The sequence below is a fragment of the Dromiciops gliroides genome, chromosome 1, assembly GCF_019393635.1.
Source record: "Dromiciops gliroides isolate mDroGli1 chromosome 1, mDroGli1.pri, whole genome shotgun sequence".
Classification (NCBI taxonomy): Eukaryota; Metazoa; Chordata; class Mammalia; order Microbiotheria; family Microbiotheriidae; genus Dromiciops; species Dromiciops gliroides.
Genome location: NC_057861.1, coordinates 453321886 through 453347304, shown reverse-complemented (window position 1 = coordinate 453347304; position 25419 = coordinate 453321886). Strand labels below are relative to the sequence as shown.

Sequence of the window (25419 nt, the reverse complement as noted above, 5' to 3'; positions counted from 1 at the left end):
AAGGGTGGAAGGTCCATAGGTGTTGTACATTGTACATGTTTTTTGTCTTTTTCAATATATTGATTGGTTGTACTAGGAAAAAAAAAGATTCATAGGGCAGGCCTGGACTGGAATCACAAGATCTAGGGGGGAGTAGGGGACATCAGGTAAATAAAAGTATCATCCAGGTATGCATAAGATGGAATTATCAGTATGGATATAGAAAGAAGATGTAGTGGGAAAGAGGGGAACTTGGGGTGTTCAAGAGGACTAGTACCTCTGCTGTGAGAGCGTGCCAAGTCCTTTTCAGGGCTGATCACCCATCTTTGGTGTCCACCTGACACCTAACTCTCCCCTGTAGCTCCAAGAAGCTGTAGCGTGTGCTGTGGCTGCACCCTGGTAAAACTGTTCCAGCAGATGGGCTAAGCCAGGTTGATGGTAACTGACAGGTCTCAAATCCTTTGGTGAATTAGGGGGATGTCTACCCCAAGGATGTAGAAAATGCATCTGGTAGAATGGACAGATGAGAACTATTTGTGCCAAATATTTGTGCCACGAAGGCAGCTAAAGCAGGCACTGTGGAATGCTTAGAGTTTGGTCAGACATCAGAGAGGCCATGGTCATCCGCCATATCCTGGGCCATCGACGGTCATCCTGACTTTTGTCTTGCAACTCTACTTTGATGACTCTGGAAGAGAGTGAGGATGACGGCCTTGTGTGACTCTGCCTTGCTTAAATGTAATTCATGCACAAGTCAAGACATCACCCATGATGCCATTGGTCCTCTTAAAAAATGAAGGATACACAACAACAAGTGGGAAAGAAAATGGTGAGCTCAGACAATATAAGTAATTACAAAGGGTCAACTAATATAATAACAGGATTTCATTACATCTGTGGTCATCTAGTTCAGCCAAAGTCTCTTCTACAATACTCCTCACAAATGGTCATCGAGACTTTGCCTGGAAACCACCTGAAGCAACAAAGTCTATTTCTGAACAGCTTTAATAGCTAGGAAGCCTTTTCTTGCATTAGGCCTAAATTTTCCTTTTGGAAACCTCTACTTGGTTCTGCTCTCTGGGACCAAAAAACCCAAATCTAATCTTTCTTCTACTTGACAGTTATTATGGCCCTCCTTGAGTCTTCTTCAGGCTAAACAGCTTCTGTTCTTTAAATAGATCCTCAAAACAAACAAACTCTTTTTTTAATGAAAAAAAAATAGATCCTCATGTGACGTGACCTTGAAGTTTTTCATCTGGATGTCCTTCATAGAATGTTGTGCCTAGAGTTAGACATAATTCTCCAGACATGAATTAAATGCAATTAAATATATATATATACATATATGCATATGTATGTCTATATATGCATGTATATGTGTATTTGTATCTCTCCTTCCTCTATGGCAAATAGATAGATAGTGAAAGATAGATATATGCAAACAGAGAGAAAGAGAGAGAGCACCTACTGAATTGGTCATCTCTTATTACAGTGCTCATAATCCATATTTTTGGGGCAGCTAGGTAGTGTAGTAGATAGAGCAATGGACCTAGAGTCAGGAAGACCTGATTTCAAATCTTGTCCCACACACTTACTAGCTGTATGACCCTGGGCAAGCCACTTAACCCTGTTTGCCTCAGTTTCTTCATCTGTAAAATGAACTGGAGAGGGAAATGACAAACTACTCCAGTATCTTTGCCAAGAAAGCCCCAAATGGGGTCACAAAGAGTTGGATATGACTGAAATGACTAAACAACAATAAGTATTTACAAAAATACCCTTCTTTATGAAAATAATTGCAACTTTGTGTGTCAGTATCTATTGCAGAAGATGAAGTAATAAAGAAATTCTATAAAAACCTTGCTAAGAACCTCTAAATTAAATATATAAATTGATATTTAGTGACTTCAGTGGAAAGGTGGAGATAGATGAGGTATCCAAAAATTAGGTTGGAGAAATATGAGATAGTACTAAGGAATGAGAGAGGTCAAAATCTTGTAGACCACACAAAAACATTGTGAATACGTCTTCTTCAAGAAAAGAATGAAGTGATGGACATGGCAAGTGCTAAATAATATCACAAAAAAAGAAAGAATGTTCTTTGACAGATAGAATAAAATTTATTATTGATGTAAGAAGCATTCCTGATTTAGCTCTCTGTGTACAGTCAAACAACTGACATGTTAGAGCAAAGAATAAATTCTTATAAAGCTCAAAAAAAGAATAGAAATGAGAAAAAAAATGGTGTGCAATGAAAATAGCTCCAACCTGGCCTATTTTAAAAGTTACTGATGCTGAAAAATGGGAAATGGATAAAAGAAAGCCCATTAGCACGATGACAACCCTTTCATACAAAAGTTTCATTGATGCAAATTAGTCATCAGAATAAGAACAGACAAACTTCAAAACTGTCTCAGGCAACAAATACTTGATTTACTTGCCATGTGGGAAAAAAATGGAGCCTGGGCAACCCCAGTTTAAAATATAAACTCATTTTTAGGATGGAGGAGAGTGGAAGATTAGGAACAGCATTGTGTATTGTGTCACCCTATAGCAAGGGGGCGGGGAGGGGAAGGGAAGGGAAAGGAAAGTGGAAGAAAAACAAGGTTAAAGAAAACTTGATGAGAGACACAACTAAACAGAGACATCCTGAGACTATTTAAGGATGAAATTTCAAGGACAACCAATAAAAGAAAGATGAAAGAAAAAATGCACACAACTGATATCTCTGTTGCTAAGGAGGCTGAGGTTGGGGAATCAATTGAGTTTGGGAATATTGAGTTGTAGTCAGGCTAAAGCTAATCAGATATCTGCATGAAGTCTGGCACCAATATGGTGAGCCCCTGGAATTGGAGGGCCACAAGGCTACTAAAGATGGGAAAACTGGCCCACATCAGTTGGAGCAGATCCAATCTTTTGTGTAATCAATAATTGGATAGGACCCACGAATCCCAGCCTGAGCAAAGTAGGGGAACTCAGTCTTCAAAAACCCAAACAAATGAAAAGAGAGGAAGGCCAAACTCTGAATCGCTGATGTCTTTTGGATGCTTCCCAGCCATTACTGGCTACACAGCCAACCAAAGAAGTTCATATTCATCAAGTGATTAATAGACTGGAACTGGTTACTGAATAAACACATGCTCCAAATTCCATGGGGGAAATACATAAGCTGAGCTCTTTGCACAAGCTCCAAAGGACAGATCTCATCAGCCTATATCTCATCATACATTATAAGGTGAAGGAAACCATTTGCCTCTTATGCTGCAGTAGCACAAAGAACTCCTGATTGGTGACAGTGACCTGGGAATGGACTCTTTTCAGGAGGGCTCCCCTCTCTGGGCTCTATTGGTGCTTTAGAAATGGCTCCATTGTTCTCTTTTTGGGGTCCTTCTCTTGAACTTCCAGTAAAGATTTCTCTCTCCTACCTCTCACCCAACAATGGTAGTTTGAAGCATAAGCATATGGCTGTAGGAGACTGAGATGGACTTTAAGTCCTTGGCAGCTTTTGTTTGCTTCCCCCCAGCACCCTTTTTGGTTTTCTATTCTAAAATCATTATAATAATTAGCTTTTTTTGGGGGGGAGCAAGGCAATAAGGGTTAAATGACTTGCCCAGGGTCACACAGCTAGTGTCAAGTGTGTGAGTCTGGATTTGAACACGGGTCCTCCTGAATCCAGGGCTGGTGCTTTATCCACTGCCCACCTAGCTGCCCCAATTAGCTCATTTTAAGTGAAGGGGTAATAGTGTCCTTTTCTGTTTTAGGGACTTTTTGTGGTTGAGGCCAAATCCAGTTACCAGAATTGGGTAACCAAGAAGCACCAAATTACTTGATAGTATAGGTTGTTAGACAGTAACTAGGAGGTGAAGTTGGAGAAAGAACAGACCTTTTGCGGGGACTTCATTCCTTAAGGAGGTGGAGTCTTCTCCTATATGTCTACAGGACCATTGGCCCTCCTCAATATCTCCCTTCTCTGTTATAATTCAGTCCTACTGTCATATCTTTTTTTTCCTTTCCCTGGTTGTCTCTAGGCTGCTGGTTCTTTCTGGCTAAAGCTCTGAATGACAAACTCCTTCTTCTTGCCCCTTAGAATCTGAGATAGTTCCTCAGGGTATGACCAAATCTCTCACAATGGCTTCAATTGATTCATTGAGATGTTTAAGGCCTTTTTACACTCGATTCTGATTGATTCATTCAATCAAGAAATGTTCCTACCTAACGAAGATAAATTACTTTTTAAGTGGAATAGGATAATCAATGGAACCCCATCCCTATACTTGTAGTCAGCCGCTAGGGATCCTGAGAAATGAATGCTAAGTTGTCTCATAGGTAACCTAATGCCCGAATCTGGGATTTGAGCATCAGCTGACTAGAAGAAGCAATATTGATTTAATGGCATGATTCTCAGAGGAAAAGATGAGCACTAACAGGACTGTCCTGTTGCTGAAGGAATAAAGAAAGTCATACTGGCTGGCCAGTTATAATCTGAGCCTCGTGAATTGTTTGGATAGTACGGATTTAAGGTGAGTATGAAATAGCCATCCAAGTAGTGCCACAAAATGTATCCAGCAGGAATAGAATTGGCATTTATGGGAGATATGTTTGTGTTTTCTGTATTCTCTCTCTCTCTCTCTCTCTCTCTCTCTCTCTCTCTCTCTCTCTCTCTCTCTCTCTCTTGGTGAGGCAATTGGGGTTAAGTGACTTGCCCAGGGTCACACAGCTAGTGTTCTGTGTCTGAGGTCGAATTTGAACTCAGGTCCTCCTGAATCCAGGGCCAGTGCTCTATCCACTGCGCCACCTAGCTGCCCCTTTCTGTATTTTTTAATGCACAGGTCTGTGAGACTATTTGATCTTGTGTGGTATCTATGGTAGAGGCATTGTTTTACTGATTTCACTAAAGTGATTTCAGGGTGAGGGCAGACCCAGAGAGAGAAGAGCCAAAATCTGAATCCTATTTTTGAGGTTAGGGCATCCCTATAGTGAACCTAGTCCATGGGATCTGAGACCCCTTTGCTGGGGCCCTCTAGGGTGCAGGACACATATATTTGTGTGTGTATGTACATGTTCTATTCCACAGTAAATTGTAAGCTCCTTGAGAGCTTCTGTTGTTATCTTTGCCATCCTACTACCTAAAGTGACCACTAGAATGCAACCCAACTACCTAGAATAATGCTTTGTCCTTATGGTTCATTGATTGATTGGAAACTGTGACAATCTTTTTTTTTTTTTGGTGAGGCAAATGGGGTTAAGTGACTTGCCCAGGGTCATACAGCTAGTAAGTGTCAAGGGTCTGAGGCCGAATTTGAAGTCAAGTCCTCCTGAATCCAGGGCCAGTGCTCTATCTACTGCACTACCTAGCTGCCCCTCCACGACAACCTTTAAATTCTCATTTTATTGAAATACAAGTATTCCAAACTTATGCTTATAAAAAGCTTTGGTGATAAGTTCCAAAGTATCATCATTCATTTGGAAAAGATGCCTGGCCTCATTTCCTTCTTTTATGTTTTAACAATGTGTCATGTTCTGTAACTTATTCCCTGCTGAGAGCTAGGGAACTTGGTTCTAGTCCTAGTATTTGGATCTGCTATCTCTGTGTCTTTAGGCAGGTTCACTTAACACCTCTGGGCCTTATGTATGAAATACATGGGGTTAGACCAACCTCTAAGATCATAGGATGTCAGACCAGAAAAGACCTTAGGGATCAGGGCACACTGGATAGAAATGAGACCTTTATCAGAAGTACTGGCCATAAAAATTGTTTCTCAGCTTTCTGCATCCCTTCTAATTTTGGATGGATGCATTGCTTCTGTTTGTACAAAACCTTTTTAATTTAATGTAATCAAAATCATCCATTTTGCATTTCATAATATTCTCTACCTCTTGTTTGGTCATAAACTGTTCTCCTTTCCAAAGATCTGAAAGGTAGACTATTCCTTCCTCTCCTAATTTACCTATGGTATCACCTCATGTCTAAATCATGTGCCCATTTTGACCTTATTTTAGTATAAGGTGTAAGCTGTTGGTCTATGCCTAATTTCTGCCATACTATCTTCCAGTTTACCTGGCAGTTTTTGTCAAATACTGAGTTCCTATCCCAGAATCTGGGTTTATAATATCATGTAGTTATAAGGACCAAGCTTAGTCCTAGAGAAGAGCTTATAAAATGTACCTCCTTGACTTACTGACAGAGGTGGCGTAGGGTAGTGAACTATAGCATATGCTGTCAGACTCAGTTGATACATTGCTTGGTTTTGATTAGCTTTTTTTTTTCTTTTTTAAAAAATTCTTTCTTACGAGGGATTACTTGATTTTCTAGGAAGGGAAAAGGATATATTAGGAAATGAAGATAATAAAAAACAAAAGCTATCAGTAAAATTTTCCGTCAAAAAATCTGTTTGACTTTGGGTATGTCACCTAGTATCTTTGTGTCTCATTTTCCTCATCTGTAAAATGTGGAATTTTGATTTGATGACAACTAAGGTCCCTTTCAATTCTAAATATGATTCCTTATTATACTAAAACAACTATATTCCAAATTAAAGGACATGTTTTAAGACAAAGAATTCCTGGGACATAATTGAGTTAACAAAAAAGTCTGAAATGTTTGCATTGGCTTTCTATGGGAAGAGAAAGGAAAAAAGTTAATTTTTACTAATTCTTTTCCTCCTAAGAACTCAGTATGAGTTGTTATGACTGATAATTCTTGGTATTTTAACAATTGTTTTAAGCGAGGATCCAAGAATATTAGCCCTGTTCCAGATCTGACTCACATCTCTTGACACCTCCTTTGCCAGCAAATCTCTCTTTGATGTGAATAGGCACACCCTTCATTAATATAGGAGAGATATAGTTCGTGGAATTGGGGAGAGCTTCCAACAGGGAGGGGAGATTCTGTTTAGACTTTACCTCAGCATATGGACTGCCAAGGAAATGTGCCAGAATTTCATAAATAGCACCATAATTACCACAGTCAGGTAGAAGGTTGTGAAACTGAAGTGCCGCATCTCTAAAGGTATCTATCTGGTGGTTCCATGCATCTCCAGGGACTTGTTGGAGTGTTTATGAAAAAATAACACCCTAAAAAAACCCAAAAAACAGAAAACAAAACAAACCAAGACGTATAGTCAAGCCAAACAAATCTCACATTGGCCACATTCAAAGATTAGATTTCTTGTTCGACACACTGAGCCCATCACCTTTCTATGATAAGGATTCATGTTTGGTCCTCTGGAAATTTGCTTGGTTATTGTCTTAATCAGATTTCTTTACTCAGCGTTTTCTCAATGTTGTTGTTGTTTGTAAGTTATTCTCTTGGTTCTGTTCACTCTGCATCCATTAATAATGATGATGATGATGATAAGCATTTAAAAAGTATTTAATATTTGTAAAATACTTAGCACAATGCCTGGCACATATATCTCACTTGATTCTCACAACAACTCTTCAAAGGTAGGTGTGATCATTATCTCCATTTTCCCATTGAAGAAATGGAGGCAAACCAGTTAAATGACTTGCCCAGGGTCACAGAGTGTTTGAGACTGTACTTGAACTCAAGATCTTCCTGACTCCAGGCCCAGTGGTTGCTATACTGTGCCACCTAGCAGCCTCCTATGAAACTGTCCCTTTAATCATTTTTTATAGCTCAATATTATTCTACCAGACTGCTAGGTGGCATAGCAAATAGAGTGCTAGGCCTGGAGGCCTGGAGTCAGGAAGACTCATCTTCTGAGTTCAAATCTAGCCTCAGACACTTATTAGCTGTGCGACCTTGGGCAAGTCACTTAACCCTATCTGCCTCGGTTTCCTCATTTGTCAAATGAGCTGAAGAAGGAAATGGCAACCCACTTCAGTATCTTTGCCAAAAAAAAAAAAAAGCCAGTTTGGTTCACAAAGAGTCAGACATGACTTAAAAACAACTCAATAACAAATTATTCCATTACATTAATATACCATAATTTGTTCATCCATTCTCCAGTTAATGGAGACTAGAAACTTCTTAACTTCCCATTCTCTACCACCACAATAAGAGTCGCCATAAATACTTTTGTTCTAGTTAAAGAGACAACATAAATACTTTTATTCTAGTTACATACAGTCAGAGAGGGTGACCAGAGAAGGGAGTAATGGTCTGGGAATTCACAAAGATGGTGAATGGAACAATAGGGCAGTCAACTGACACAGCTTTTCCAGGGGCAATGGCGGTGTTCATTTGATTACAGTTTTTAAGGCAATAGGAGGTTAGAAAGGGAAGATGGATGAGTGAGAATATAGAGACGATGGTGAAGATGAAACTACCTTGTTTCAGGGAGAACAATGAGATGGAAGAATTTGACCATTCCATAAAAACCAAAAAGAAAGCAAATCATTGTGTCCCATGTTAAGAAAACTGTATGAGTCTTGCCTCTGTATTTCCCCAGTAAGTTCTGCTTGGGCCTTGGTGCTTTTTGCATCACGGCCTCCACTGGCCCTGGCCTTTGGTGCTTAGGAATTGATGGTGACCAGAGTGTTGTTAATCTCAGCATTCTCTCCATGCTACAGCCCCAAGCTGTGGACAATCTCTGTTCCACCTTCTCCCCATGGACCCCCAGGCACCAATAGAGTCTCTGCTTGATATCTGCTTAAGACTCTGTTAGTTCATCGTCATCTGCAGAATGTTCCCTTTTGATATCTTTATTCTTTCTGCAAAACTTCCATAGACTTTCACCATGGAAATCAGAGTTCTACGTCTCAATCTAGAGAAACACCCAGATCATAGTCTTTCCTGTCATCCAGACAGCCAGATATGCCTGCTACTGAGCACAAGGCAGGTAGGCTTTTGGGTAAGATGTTGCTGACAATTGGAAGACATCATCAGGCATTCAGTTTTGATGATTCCTTGCAGGATACTAAAATTTTTTGCAGTAAGGGCCTGTGGGAAAAGCTGGTTATCCCAGAATGGAAGTAAGCCTCTTTCTAAGACTGAAGAAAAAGAAATTAGTTTGTATTCTCCTACCACCACCCCCTCAGCTTCCAGTGACCATATGAACAAGGTTCCAGTGGTGAAGGCCAAGGATACACATGTAGTTTTTTGTTTTGTTTTTTTCGGTAAGGCAATTGGGGTTAAGTGACTTGCAAGTGTCTGAGGCCAGATTTGAACTCAGGTACTCCTGAATCCAGGGCCAGTGCTTTATCCACTGTGCCACCTAGCTGCCCCGATACACATGTAGTTATGAATTCTCTAGTTACAGATGAGACATGACAACATGTAGCAGTTTGAGCAGCAGCCAGAGAGGGGGTAAAAGATGCCTAATACATACCCCATAAAGGCCTCATCACAGAAGAAGCCAAGGGTCCATTGTCTGGCAGAGGAAGTTCTTAAATCAAAGTTGCAAAATGCAGATGACAAAAGAAGATAGACTACTTCAGTCCAGTCTACTCCAAGTAGTATATTTTACTCTTCTAAGCAAAAGCTCAGAGGCTAATTTACTTCTCCTTCCTTACCTGGCAGATGTCTGCAGATGTCTGCTGCATGGATTCTGGAAGTAGAGACAGGAACAGAACCTCATCTGTAAAATGAAGCCTTTTTGGACTCCTCAGAACTCTTCAGAAATCTGATTCAGGTTTCAGTGTCCAGTCCTACAGAAGCCATCGACAATGGAGTTCATGCAGGTCAAGGACACCAGAACTGTAGAGGACCCAGAGGCTTTCAGGCCACCTAAGATGGACCTTCCAGTAAGAAAAGGGAAAAAATAACTTCTATAGGCCCACAACTTCAAACCAAGAGATATGAATGTGTTGACTACCACCAGGTTCTAAAGCCCCCTTTTCACATGGGCAAAGTTGCTCTCCCTGGTGAACTGCTATTGTATAGAGAAGATATTGTAGATAGTCTTCCTTTTTTCCATGCATCTTGTTCTCAACATAGGAAAAATGTCACTTCTTCACAATTTTCTTAAAGATAATATGCTTAGAGAGTAGTGATTGGTCCTTTAAATATTTATAGCAAAGCTTGAATCTTTCTAATGTAGGAAGACCAATCCTGTAATGGCCTAAAGTTGTTCTGGATAACTTTCCCAAGTATAGTCAGCCGTAGCCAACTGCTTATCTATAGAACTAGATTTCAGGGGGCAAGTGGAATAATGAAATCCAATTAGACTTTATTCTGCATATTTATAGGAAAAAGTTTGGTGAGAAAATCAATTTTTGTTAATTACAAATAATAAATAAATAAAATTTAACTTGCAGAAATAAAACCATGTATGTATAATGGGAGTACCGACCAGTGAGGCCCTAGTCCTCAGAATATACTCTATATTCTTGTCTTCTGGAAGGTTGGTGGTGACTAGGCTTCTGGAAATATGTGATGGAAGGCACTTTCTTCATAGCATGCAAACTGTTTCTAACTGTTCTTGTATGCTTACTGTGTATCAGTGAAAAGCCTTTTAATTGGCCACTGAGCCAGAACTGTGTGTACATATGAAAGGTTCAAATATATGAACTTCATCTCCCTCTTTCTCTCCTCCCTCTCTCTGTATTTCTCTTCCTTGAATGTGATTTAATCAGGAACATCTATGGGCCTCTGAGAACCTCAGGCCCTCTCTCTTACTCAGCTGCCTTGTGGCCATGAATGCATGGCACCTCTGTTTTGCCTTTTTTGTATTTTTTCTTTCTTAATCTTCAGTTTCCAGGACAAAAAATTATGACTCCATGAGCTTTGAAAGGTTGGAAGAGCCATGAGAGATCCAGCATCTAGAATTGGTAACAAGACTTTGCTCATAGCCACTGTATCCAAGTCAGCTGAGGAGCCTTCCCTGAGGACAACCTGTTTGACCCATATCATCAGTTAATTAAGCCAGAAGCTGAGATACCATGTGATGAAAGTAAGATAGTGACACATCTTTCAGCTATACCATACCCCAAAGTGAACCCAGGGAGGATATTTTGTAGCAAGCACTTAAAGTTTGAGCTCCCTTTCCACAGAGAATGAGGTGTGGAGAGAGGAGGTGGTGCTTGCTTTACTTTTGGGTGGCTGTTGGACTTTGATATGTTGTCAGTAAATACTCCTTTGCCAAAGATAATGGATGTTAATTGGTCAGATAACATTGAATAAATATTAACTGGTAATTGCTATTACAGGGGAACACCCTAGAGGGAAGCCCATAGGGATTATGATTACATCTAGAACTTTGAGAGGAAAAGGAATAACCATGTTTTAAAGATTCAACTTGCCAGGGTGAATGAGAGTGAGAATAAGTAAGTCCCAGAGTCTATGGGCTACGTATGAAAACTGAATTTTACAAAACAACATTCCCTTTATAAAAGAATTTCCTCTAGGATTTCTTTGAAAAAGCAAATTACTTTTCTACATTTAGGATATACATCTATAAATAAAAATTGATTTACATGAACTTGTCATATATAGAGTGTATATATATATGTATATATATATACATACATATGGACATATGTTTATATTTGTGTGTATAAAAAGCAAGGCACACCTTGTATGCTTATGACTCAATTCGGCTCATTTAAAAACCACTTGTTAAATCCCTAATTAATGATGGGCACTGTGCTAGTTTTTTTTTTCTCATGGAACTGGACGTAGTATCTACTCTTAGGGTACTTAAAATCTATAGTTAAATCCTGATTAATGAGAATAATGAGTCCTGTGAAGTAGTTGCATTATTCAAATTTATACTGAGTATTTCCATTGGCTCAGAACCAATCACCATAGTTTATATATTATTATAACTTCAATTAATGCTAGTTCAAATACTGCCAACATTTATTGGAATTCATTGTTCTTGTTTGTGTTGTTGGGACCTAGCTATAATCTCCAAGGGCAACCTACTCCAAGTTGGTATTTCTAATACTTATTAAGAATTTTATCAGTCAAGAAGTATTTCTTGGTGACTACCTGGTGCTTCAGGCAAGTAGGTGACTCAGTGGATGGAGCTCTGAATCTGTAGTCAGGAAGACCTGAGTTCAAATCCAACCTCAGACACTCACTATTTATGTGACCCTGGACAAGTCATTAAATCCCTGTTTGCCTTAGGAGAAGGAAATGGTAAACCATTCCAGTATTTCTGCCAAGAAAACCCCCATATAGGGTCGTGAAGAGCCAGACATGACTAACAACTGCAATAACCTGGTGGTACTTATGCTTCTGAATGGTGAGAGGGGTGGTATGGCAGAAGAATCTTCTTTTATTCCCCACCCCCCCAAAGCATTAGAGAACAAGTTGCTACTGTCAGCAGCTTTTCCCATTAGCTACTTAGAAGAAATTTTTCTCTAACTGTTCTCAAAGCAAAATGATGGGGTGGCAATTTCCCCCCACTGTGTAATGGAAGAGTAATAGAGACAACAGCTGCTTGGACCTTTGTGTCGGCAGCCAGAAACCATGTGGAGAATGGCAGGCTGTAGACCAGTAAAGAGATTTGATACCCTTGCTCTACAGCAAATGTATTGGAATTGGAAACAGAATGTGAAATGTAGATTCTGCACTTCAATGTCATCTTCTTCTTCAGGGGCAATGAGGTGGCACAGTGGATAGAGTTAAAATCCAACCTCAGACACTTAATAGCTGTGTGACCCTGGGCAAGTCACTTAATTTCTGTGTGCCTCACTTTCCAAATCTGCAAAATGGGAATAATAATAGCACCTACCTTCAGGGTGGGATCAAATAAGATAATATTTGTAAAGCACTTAGCACTGTGACTGACACAGTAGGAGGTATAGAAATGCTAACTATTACCATTATCCAGGAGTACCCTCCAACTACAAAGACTGAATATCCTTTCATTGCTATAGTTATCTTTTTTTGGAAAAGCTGTTTTTCTAGGATAACGTGTTTGGATCAAAGTTGAAGGTTTAATTATTCAGGAATGAGTGCTGAGACATGTTTTTCTATATGCTTAGTTTTTCAATTCTGTCCTAATTAAATCCTTTTTTGGGGAGGGGGGCAGGGCAACGAGAGTTAAGTGACTTGCCCAGGGTCACACAGCTAGTAAGCGTCAAGTGTGTGAGGCCAGATATGAACTCAGGTCCTCTGAATCCAGGGCTGGTGCTTTACCCACTGCGCCACCTAGCTGCCCCCAATTAAGTCTTTTACTATTTCAGCATATATTTCTTTTTTTTTTAATAATATTTTATTTTTTCCAATTACATGTAAAGATAGTTTTCAACATTCATTTTTGTAAGATTTTGAGTTCCAAATTTTTCTCCCTTCCTTTCCTCTCTCTTCCCTCAGACAGCAACCAATCTGATACTGGTTATACATTACAATCATGTTAAACTTATTTCCATATTAGTCATGTTGTGAGAGAAGAATCAGAACAAAAGGAGAAACAGAAAAAACACAAGAAAGAAGAAAGAAAAAACAACAACAATAAAAGTGAAAACAGTATGCTTTGATCTGCATTCAGACTCCATAGGTCTTTTTCTAGATGTGGAGAACATTTTCTATCATGAGTCTTTTGACATTGTCTTGGATCATTGTATTGCTGAGAAGTCTATCATAGCTGATCATCACACAATGTTGCTGTTACTGTGTACGATGTTCTTCTGCTTCTGCTCACTTTGCTTAACATCAGTCCACTTAAGTCTTTCCAGGTTTTTATGAAATACATCTCACAATTTCTTACAGCACAATAGTATTCCATCAGTATGTATTTCCTGCCTGGTCTATTAGCAAACTGGACATACAGATCTGATATTCCATTTGATTTTAAAAGTTGCTAGTCTCTGATTAGCATGGGGGCTTCAAAGAGATGAGATAATCACAACCCTCCAAATTTACCCATACATTGAACAGAAGTCTATGTGGAATCCAGGGTAGAGCAGTATACATGCTACCCTTGAATACTTTAAGGATCCGTGATTTCATCATTGTGGTTACTCTCTCCACTAACACAGACCACAATCACTTTATTAGTTAATAGATGGTCTCTCTAAGTTGCTGGGACTAAAAAAGTCATTACCCTGTAGTCAAGAAGATAAGCCTCTCTGACCTTGGCTATACTGGTCCTCAGATAAGATGTACAATTTATCACTGTCCTCATATTCAAATCCTCTCCAGTCTGGAGGAGCCTGAGAAACTGGCATTGAGATGGCATATTCTTCACAAATAGGTTTTTTTCTCTTTCTCTCTCTCTCTTTTTTTTTTTTTTTTTTGCCGGGCAATGAAGGATCACACAGCTAGTAAGTGTTAAGTGTCTGAGGCCGGATTTGAACTCAGGTACTCCTGAATCCAGGGCCGGTACTCTATCAACTGCGCCACCTAGCTGCCCCAATTAAGGTTTTTTGTTTGTTTGTTTGGTTGGTTTTTTTTTTTGCAGGGCAATGGGGGTTAAGTGACTTGCCCAGGGTCACACAGCAATTAAGTGTCAAGTGTCTGAGGTCGGATTTGAACTCAGGTCCTCCTGAATCCAGAGCCAGTGCTCTATCCACTGCACCACCTAGCTGCCCCCTCAACATTCATTTTTTGAGAGATTTTGAGTTCTACATTTTTCTCTCTCCCTCCTCTCCCCCTCCCCCAAATGGCAAGCAATCTGATATAGGTTATCCATGTATAGTAATGTAAAACATATTTCCACATTAGTCATGTGCCACTGATGTTGTTTGTCCTTCCTTTCCAAAAGGAAAAATGACATCATGGGATGATGTCTTGACTTGATTGTCAACTGGATTTAAGTGAGGCAGAGTTGCACAAAGTCATCAACCTTACTCTCTATTCCAGAGTCATCAAAGTCCAGTAGCAGGACAGTAGTCTTGTGTGACCCTGGGCAAGTCACTTAACCCTAATTGCCTCACTAAAAAAAAAAATGAATGTTGAAAATTCTCTTTATGTGTAATTGGGAAAAAATACTATTAAATTAAAAAAAAATAAGGGGCACTAAGGTGATGCAGTAGATAAAGAACAGGCCCAGGATTCAGGAGGACCTGAGTTCAAATGCAGCCTCAGACACTTGACACTTACTAGCTGTGTGACCATGGGCAAGTAACTTAACCCCCAATGCCCGCCCCCTCCCCCAAAATCAGTGGCATCACACTCCAATCAAAAGGGATGTCTGCTCTAGCAAATTGACTTAAAACACCATAAATTCACATTACCTATGTAATATTGTATTTTTATTCCTTTTCTTAAACATTCCCCAATTACATTTTTTGGGGGGGAATTGGGTGGGGCAGTGAGGGTTAAATGACTTGCCATGGGTTACTCAGCTAGTAAGTGTCAAGTGTCTGAGGCCAGATTTGAACTCAGGTCCTCCTGAATCCAGGGCTCATTCTTTTTCCAATGTGCCACCTAGCTGCTCCCCAATTATATTTTAATCTGGTACTGTGGCCTGGGAGTTTCAGTCAGCTTGAAGCTTACCTGCCTTAAGCATGCTGTTCAGCTCCACAGCAAATGTATTGGGATTGGTTTAATGAATCAAACAGGGGGCAGCTAGGTGGTGCAGTGGATAAAGCACTGGCCTTGGATTCAGGAAGACCTCAGTTCAAATCCAGCCTCAGACACTTGACACTTAACTAACTGTGTGTCCCTGGGCAACTCACTTAACCCTCATTGCCCTGCAAAAAAAAAAAAAAAAAAGAATCAAACAGGGGCAGCTAGATGGTGCAGTGGATAAAACACTGACCCTGGAGTCAGGAGGACCTGAGTTCAAATCTGGTCTCAGACATTTGACACTTACTAGCTGTGTGACCCTGGGCAAGTCACTTAACCTCAATTGCCTCACCAAAATTTTTTTTTAAAAGGACCAAACATATCTCTTGGCCTGTGCATATTATAGAAACTTAGTTTGAAATTCAAGATTCCAGCAATAAGCCAGTCTGGTGGTAGTGGAGGGAACTGATCTGGGTAAGGCTTGGAGGGAGAAGATTGAATTTTCTGTCTGTCCCCTTTCCCCAAGTCTGTTGCCCAGAGGATGATTTTGTGAACTCTGAAAGGTCAAGAAGATTCAGACTTCCCACTGGTGTTAGGAGCAGTGATGGATGGATGGGAGCAGTGTTTTCCCATCAGAGCAGAGAAACACACTGAGAACAAACCAGAATCATTGAGGGAAGGCAGCTGCAGGACTCTTAAGGGCATCAACTCTCAGAGCTGGGCAGAAAGATTTATCTAAAGGAAACTTCCCACAAGAAAGGAGAAAACAATTTTCAGTAACCACAAACTGTGACTTCTCCTTTTGCCACTTGTTCTTCCTACACTTGTTCCCTCCCAAGGGACATTGTGTCGGTAAGAGGAGAGTCCACTGGGGCAGCTAGGTGGCACAGTGGATAAAGCACCAGCCCTGGATTCAGGAGGACTTGAGTTCAAATCTGGCCTCAGACACTTGACACTTACTAGCTGTGTGACCCCGGGCAAGTCACTTAACCCTCATTGCCCCATTTTTTCTTTTTTAAAGGAGAGTCCACCCACAGTTTGGGAGAAGGGCTTTTAGAACTTCTGCAAGGAAGCCCTTCTCCCAAACCATGAATGGGCTCTCTTCGTGCCTACAAAAACGTGGTTGATAACACCTGCTTAATTGGTAGATGAGGAACCAAACAGGTCAGGGCTTGTGAGTGACATTTCTAGAAAAATCCAGCCCCAGTCTGATTTCTGAAAAAAAAAAACAAAACTCTGGAAAAACTTGCATGAATTAATACAAAGTGAAGTGAGCAGAATCAAGGGAACATTGTATGCAGTAACAGCAACATTGTACAATGATCGACTATGTATGGTTGAGCTATTCTCAATAATATCATGATCCAAGACAATTCTAAAGGACTCATGATGAAAAATGCTCTCTGCTCCCAGAGAAAGAACTGATAGAATCTGAATGCAGATTAAAGCATACTATTTTTCACTTTCTTCGGGATTTTTGTATTGCTTTTTTCGTTTAGTCTGTGTCTTCAACAATATGACTAATGATATATTTTGCATGATTGTACATGTATAACCTATATCAAAGTGCTTATCATCTCAGGAAGGGGAATGAGGGAGAGTGGAAGGCAGAAAATTTGAAACACAAATTATTTTTAAAAATGAATGTTAAGGGGCAGCTAGGTGGTGCAGTGGATAGAGCACTGGCCCTGGATTCAGGAGTACCTGAGTTCAAATCCGGCTTCAGACACTTGACACTTACTAGCTGTGTGACCCTGGGCAAGTCACTTAGCCCCAATTGCCTCACCAAAAAAAAAAAAAAAAAAAGAATGTTAAACAGGGCAGCTAGGTGGCACAGTGGATAAAGCACCGGCCCTGGATTCAGGAGGACCTGAGTTCAAACGGCCTCAGACACTTGACACTTACCAGCTGTGTGACCTTAGGAAAGTCACTTAATCTTCATTGCCCTGCCCAAAAAACCCAAATGAATGTTAAATTTTTTTTACACATAATTCAGAAAAAATATTTTTAAAAAGAAAGAAAAATCCAGTCCTTCAGGATTACCCCTAAAATTGTGAGAAGAAAAGTTGCCAGCATCCCTCTGGGGAACGTGACAATACAAGCTGGGAGAGGGGTGCTATATACCATGATCAGACTTTGGGAGAGGTATATAATATTAGAAAGTTACAAATTTTAAAATAGCCTTTGAAAATATTACTTTCAAAGAGCTAATAAATTAATAGAGAAGAGAGTACCAATAAAAATATACTCAGTCGAAATAATGACAGAACTTTGTTGAGTAGAAATAGTAAAGGAGTTATTTATTGGCAGGCTTAAGAAAAGGCTGAGTTCATCAGGGTAAGTTTACTAAGACAGGTTTTGTAGAAGAGAAGGAATACATTGTTAGCAACAGGGTTAAATGTAAAGTCCTTGGCAAATCACTTAAGCTCCTTGGGCCTCAGTTTACTCAACTGTAAAATAAGAGGATTAGAACAGATGATCTCTGAAGTCCCTGCCCCTCTGTGATCCTCTCTCCATATATGATTCAAGAAATGAACTACATAAGTAGAAAATGAAGGAGACACAGCTCAATATCAGTTTACATGGAAATAAAGTTGGAAGATTTTATATAACTATAAGCTCCATTCTTTATTTTTTCAACTAACAAATATTTATTAAATTCCTGGTTTGTGTGGACAATTGTCAGAAGACATTGGACAAGGTGCATACCAAAAAACATCCAAAAAATGAAACTGGTTAAATTCTAGCAAACATGAAGGGATTGGGTACTAATGTGTGATGTATTTCTGAACCAGATGTCTATGTACAGACCATTGACTCATTAGAGCAAACATCAAAATCAGTACTAAATTTGTAGATAAAAATGAGAAGATATAACAGGTAACCAAGTCAGATATAATTGTTGTTGGGGCAGTCAGGTGGTGTGCAGTGGTTAGAATACAGTATCTGGAGTCAGGAAGACCTGAGTTCAAATTAAGCCTCAGACACTTACTAGCTGTGTGATCTTGGGCAAGTCACTTAACTCTGTTTATCTCAGTTTCTCACCTGTAAAATGAGCTGGAGAAGGAAATGGTAAACCATTCCAGTATCTTTGCCAAGAGGGCACCGAATGGGGTCATGAAGAGTTGAACATGACTGAGAACGACTGAACAAAAAGACAGCTAAAGTCTGAGCTACTTAAATAAGCTATTGTTGGGGTAGGGGGAGGGAAGAAAGAAAAGAAAAAGAAAAAAGAAAGAAAAGGAAATAGATTAAAAAAAAACAGACAAGGGCTATCACCATTTCCCAAGTTTTATTCAAAGCTTTCTATAGACTTGCTTTTTCTTCTACTGCATCTTACTATTTTATGAGTCATCCTGCTATAATATTATATAGAAGAATATAAGCAGTATCCAGGAATGTGCTTGTGAATGTTTAACAACTGACTCTTGTTTGGCCTGACACACTTTTAAGTTTAAACTATATTATTAACATTTTTTTCCCCACCACTTTCTTAAGGCTAGCCAATTGACAAAACAATAAATCAAGCCCTGATTTGTACTGTCTGCTGACTTCTGAGGTGTAAATGCTTATGCTAAAAATTCAACAATTGGGTCTCAGGAGCCAGTTTGAGCTGGCTCCAGCACACCACTAAGATGACTCATAAATTATTGAAAAGCAGTAGAGAAAAAAAGCAAATTTATAGAAAACCTGGCATGAGACTCAATACTGACAATATTTAAAGATGAAAACATAGGGTAGACAACAGAGGGGGCAGCTAGGTGGTACAGTGGATAAAGCACTGGGCCTGGAGTCAGGAGAACCTGAGTTCAAATCTTGTCTCAGACACACTTAATAGCTGGGTGACCCTGGGCAAGGCACTTAACTCTGTTTGCCTCAGTTTCCTCATTTGGGGAAGGAAATGGCAAATTACTCCAGTATGTTTACCAAGAAATCCCCAAATGGGGGGTCACAAAGAGTCAGACACTACCACCACCACCAACAGACAACAAAAGGATGAGAAATGCACATAACAGGGGAACTTTGGGCCAATAGGAAGCAGTTCTTCTTTACATACAAAAGAGATGTCGGTGTTTCCATGGCAAACTTTTTCCAGTGACAAAGTATTTGTCCTTTACCATCATATCGAGGAAGTAGATATAAAGCTAAAGGAAGATGGGCTAGACCCAGCATTCACAGACATCTGTGTTGGAAAACACTGCTTTGAGGATGTTAAGGGATCAGTTTTCAAGCTAATTGAAAGAAAAGAGTGATTGGTTTGGGGGTGGGGCACAGAGAGGAGAGCATACCTTATTACTATAAAAAAAGGTGATCGAGAAAATATTAATAATGACAGAATATCAATAACTCATATACTTACTCCCCGGTACTTTACAAAATCTTGAGAATAAGCTATCAACATATTTAGGACATTTCTTCCGAAGGGTTAGGTAGGGAACAAACAAGTTTTCCTAAACAATATTCTATAGCCAACTACATCTTTACATTTACACAAATGTATAACTTTAATAGCCCTCTCCCCATTACACCCCTTCAGATGAGTGCACTGAGACTGAACAGGGCTAAAGAACATGCCTATGGTTATATAGAGGCATTCAGTACTGGCTTCATGAGTTGAACTGAAGTCAAAATAGGTAGCTAGATGGCACAGAGGACAGAACACTGAGCCTGGAACTGGGAAGACCCGAGTTCAAATATGGCCACTTACTTGCTGTGTCACCTTGGACAAATCATTTAACCTCTCTCAGCCTTTGTTTTCACATCAGTAAAACAGGGATGATGATGATACCAACTCACAGGGTTGTTATGAGGATTAGATGAGATAAAATTTGCAAAGCACTCTGCAAACCTTAAAGTTTTATATTTTTGTACAGTCGTTTGTCATATGTGACTCTTCATAACCCCATTTGTTGTGTTTTTTTGGCAAAGATGCTGGACTGGTTTGCCATTTCCTTCTCCAGCTCATTTTACAGATGAGGAAACTAAGGCAAACAAGGTTCAGGGTCACACAACTAATAAGTGTCTGAGGCTGGATTTAAACTCAGGTCTTCCTGACTCTACACCTGGCACTCTATCCTCTGTGCCACCTAACTAAATATATGTTTATTATCTAAATGCTAGCTATTATTATATGTATTCTAAAAGACTGCATTCTAACCACTGCTAGCAAACTTTTGTCCCTCTGTTACTCTTTGGAAAGAACATGCCTGGGGTCAAAACAAGGAATTTTTGGCAGGTGATAGAATATTGCTGATTCTACAGGTAACAATTTGTTCAACAGCTGCTCTTTTAATCATTGCTGTTATTTAATTGTTGCTACCTATTATGTCCTCAATGACCTATTTTTATAGCCTTCACTTATAATGTTGATGGGATTGTTCAACACTTGGCAAAGGTTAATATCAATAGTAGTAATCCAGGAAGTGCCATGCTCCACTTTTCTTAGGCCAATGATGGTTGTTGAAATATTTTATCTTCCATCATTAACAAATCCAGGATATGTTATGGCACAGAAGTTGTATGTGTGTGGTAATTAAAAAAGACACACACACACACACACACACACACAACCCAATTCTCCTTTCATGAGCATAAAACAGATTCTTCTCGGTTTCTTCTACCTACAAACTTTTCTTTAAATCTACCTTACCTCATGAGCTAGCATCAACTTGTTTATCTGAGCCAGTATAAAGAAACTCTGAGGCAGAAGGTCTTTATTAGAGACACTTAATAGATGTTTACTGAATTAAAATGAAGGAAATTATATCCTTAATGTTACAGCCTTCATTTTCTCTCCTTAGCACAAATGGAGAACAGTTACCAATATATTCTATTGTAATAGATTACTTGTATGTAGCAGAAGTGGTCCTTCTCACCTTCACTCCCACTTCCTGTTTCTTTGCACAGGGTCATAAGAAGAAAGCAGTGGTTCATCTGTGGAACGGGTACAGAATCTGATGACTGTGGGAGAAAACTATATGCCATCTGAGGCTCTGGGGCCAAGGTATGAGTACTGCTCAAACAAGATTAAGGGTTCACTTTTCCAGGATGCCTACTGACCCACAGGCACACAGTGAAGAGAAAAGGAAGGACATCAAAGGAGGGGGAGAGAATAAAATAGACTATTATTACTTTCTATTGTTTTATGCTCACTTTTTTGGGGGGAGGCAATGAGGGTTAAGTGACTTTCCCAGGGTCACACAGCTAGTAAGTGCAAAGTGTCTGATACTGGATTTGAACTCAGGTCCTCCTGCATCCAGGGCCAGTGTTTTATCTACTGCACCACCTAGCTGCCTCTTATTGCTTTACTTTTGAAGCAAAAGTTAAATGGTCTACATTTAATGGTGGCTCACTTTTGGTAAATAGGATCCACTCTGATGGTCAATGCAATTACCATTCATGATTCCAGGAGACCAGTGATGAAACACATTCATCCATTGCAGAGTGGTGATAAAATTAGAGTTTGGAATCAGATATATACATGTGTATATATTTGTATACAAACACAGTGAATTTGCTTTGCTTGCCTATGAGTGCTTGTTACAAGAACTTTGACATTTTTTTTTCCCAATGGGGTTGTGAGAGGGATAAAAAATAAATTTCATTTAGAAAGAATGGGGGGGCAGTGGTGGTGATGCAACAGATGTGAAATGTTGTGTGAGCTTTCCCATGAGGTCACTGTATTATTAGTTTTATTTAACTGTTTTGCTTTATTACATGACACCTCTCACAAAATGGAGTAATTTTTAAATGTTTGTAGTGCAAAAACAAAACACCAATAAAAAGGGTAAAAATGGAAAAATCAAGAAGCAGCAGTCTATACAGCACAATCCCTCTCCTTTATTTTTCTTTCTGTTCTCACTACTGGGCTTTGTCATATTGGCCCATGTTCAGTCTAGGGATGAATTCAGGGTTGATTATAACAACTTTCTCTGATTTTATTTACTACTCCTATTTATTTATTACCTGGGGTAAGTGCTGGCACAGTTGTGGGTCATTGTTCTCCAGGTTGCTTTAACCCCAGAGGCTGTCTCCCAAACCAAATCTTGGGTGAATCTATTAGATTTGTTCTTGACCAATTCTCACCCCCTAGAGTTCCCCAAGGGATCGTATAGCTAAATCTGGCACACTAAAGTAGTGTATGTATAAAAAGGGATGAAATAGAACATAAAAATATGTGGGGGAGGAGGCAGGAGGTGGGATGGGAACAACACTTGATGGGCTAGGAACTGAGAAAGACAGACCAGAAGCCAGGGATTTTTCTGACAGAAAGGAGAAGGAAGGACTTCCTCTTTAGGTACTAGAAAGGGGCAGTTCATCAGTACCTTCCCCTTGGTGAGGGAAGAGGGGGGAAAGGAATGACACCTGTGAGGGGTCTCACCCAGCTGGATCTAGTTTACCATACCACATTCACACTGTCACCAGTGTCTCTGTTGTCATCAGCTCTCCCAGTCTCTCTGGACACAGAGACAAGGACTGGGGAGACATGTCAGGGGTATTGAGGTGACTCACATGTCTCTCTTAAAGATGAAATTCCATCTGTCACTTGAGCTTCATGCCTATCTCTATCACTCCTCTTTTTCCTTGTCTTCTCAGAATTCTCCATGAACCAATTTCCCTCACGATACAAACATGCAGACCTCTAACATTTTCCCTAAACATCTGTTGCTATGTATCCTGGACCTCCTATGCCTCAAAAAGAGGGTTACACTCAGTGATAACTGACTCTGGGGGAAAAATACCCATGACACACTTTTAAGTTTAATTCATTATTAATATTTTCTTCATCACTTTCTAAAGTCTAAACAATCAACAAAAAAAGAAATAAATCTAGCCCTTATATGTAGCATTTACTGATTTCTGAGGTATACTCATCTTAAAAATTTAACAACCAGCTTTCCAATACACCCCTCAAGTGAACACTTAAACATTTAAGTTCACTTCTGTCCTAAATAAACATGCTCTGTTTCTAAATTTAATGATGGACTGGGTTTGCTAGCAGACATGGCCATGAATGTTCTGGATATTACCTAGCTTCAGAAGTTCCAAGAGTTGTCTAGTTGGGAGCAAAATAAGACACAGAAGTTAGGAATCATGAAGAAATCTTACACATTCATAAATCCAGGTAATTGAGCAAGAGGAAGGGGCTCTAGAAACAGTCATCAGGTGAGAAATAAAAGAAAGATTAGATGACAATCAGAAGTCCCACAAGCTTCTATCTGACCTTTTAAAATGAGCCAGCAATACTAAAAATTGGGTAATAGAAAAAAGAGGAAAATACATTGGACTTTATTATCATTTCCTGTAAAAGCTTAACCACTGTAAAGTAGTGGGCAGAAGGAGCAGGGCCACAGACGTGCCCTTAGTCAGCAAACACAATATAAAAAGAAATAGATGGATATGAAAGGCAAATTGGATTAGAATATAAACTCAATTGAAAAACTCATGGAGGATGATGGTGAAAGAACACTGACTCATGACAGCCGGATATAGTAGAAATGGAAATGTCTAAGAATTTTTTTAAAAAGGGAAAGAACAGATAAACTAAGTCTGAGATTTGAATGGGGTCCCAAGTGTATTTGGTGATGAAGGGAAAAGGAAGAAGTATTTATTAAGGTTGGCTATGTTCCAGATGCTGTGCTAAGTGCTTTACAAATACTGCATTTGATCCTCATATAACAACCCTGGGAAGTAGGTGCTATTGTTATCCCTGTTTTGCAGTTGAGGAAACTGAGGCACAGAGCAGTTAAATGACTTGCCTAGGGTCACACAGCTAGAAAGTTATGTGAGGGCAGATTTAAATTTGTCTTGCTGGTTTGCTAGCAGACATAGCCATGAATGTTCTGGATATGAGCTAACTTCAGAAGTTTCAAGAGTTTTCTATTTGGGAGCAAAATGAGACTCAGGAGCCACTAACCATAAAGAATTATTCTTCTAGTACTAAGAAGTTAAGTGAATTACCTAGAGGTCACATAGTGGCATGTGTCAGAACAGGACTAAAAACTAGTTCTGTCCGGCTTCAAGGCCAGCTCTCTGTCCACTACACCACACGGTCTCCCTGTTTGAAAAGGAAATTGTCTAAGAAATATATGATCACAAAGGATTAGGTTGGCCATGTAGAGAGGAGATGTAGCTGGTAATAATAATAATTTATATTTATATTTTTGTTATTGTTCATTTTCAGTCATGTCTGACTCTTTGTGACTCTGTTTAGGGTTTTCTTGGCAAAGATATTGGAATGGTTGGCCTTTTCTTTCTCCAGCTCATTTTCCAAATGAAGAAACCGAGACAAACAGGATTCAGTGACTGGCCTAGGGTCACACAGCTAGTAAGTGTCTGAGGCTAAATTTGAACTCAGGTCTTTCTAACTCTAGACCTGTAACTCTATTCACTGTGGCACCCAGCTGTCATATATATATACACGCACATACACACATATGGACATACATATGGACACATGTGTATACATGTACAAATACATACATACATATACAAAACCCATTCTCTAATAAATAAGTGGTTGCTTATAAGAAAGCAGCTTTCAAAGGAATCACAAACTATTAAGAATCTTCCAGATCTGGGGATAAAGCACTGGCCCTGGAGTCAGGAGTACCTGAGTTCAAATCCAGCCTCAGACACTTGACACTTACTAGCTGTGTGACCATGGGCAAGTCACTTAACCCCAATTGCCTCCTAAAAAAAAAAAAAAAGAAAAGAAAAGAAGGAGTATTTCTCTCCTTGTTCCTTATACTGTTTGTAATAACTTCTTATTGTGTTACTTTAACTTTACCTAAAATGATATCTTCCCCACCAGCAATTCTGTAGCAGACTTGCAACTATTGCAAACTACCTTTTGTTAAAAATTCAAGCTTGTACCAAAAGCAGAAACTTTTAAACAAACTTCAGAAAGGCTTTGGAGTGGGGGAAATTTTTTTTTGTACAGAAAGTTGAGATGGCTTCATAATCTTGAAAACTAATTAAGTTACACCTTGGGTCATACAAGCCCAGGCTAAATGATCCTAGATCTTTACCTATTCCACAGGGACATATATTTTCAACCCCTTAAGTCATCTTTC

At 39.5% G+C, this 25419-nt stretch overlaps 1 long non-coding RNA gene and 1 pseudogene across 1 annotated transcript in view; both read left to right on the top strand.

The window, feature by feature from the left end:
* LOC122735495 overlaps nt 1–21347 on the top strand; it is a 111380-nt gene extending 90033 nt beyond the window's left edge. Inside the window, exon 3 of the long non-coding RNA XR_006354134.1 lies at nt 21251–21347. This is a non-coding gene — a long non-coding RNA (uncharacterized LOC122735495). The remainder of the gene's footprint in view (nt 1–21250) is intronic.
* On the top strand, nt 8786–10321 carry LOC122735493 (annotated as a pseudogene).
* Nucleotides 21348–25419: the final 4072 nt, after the last annotated feature.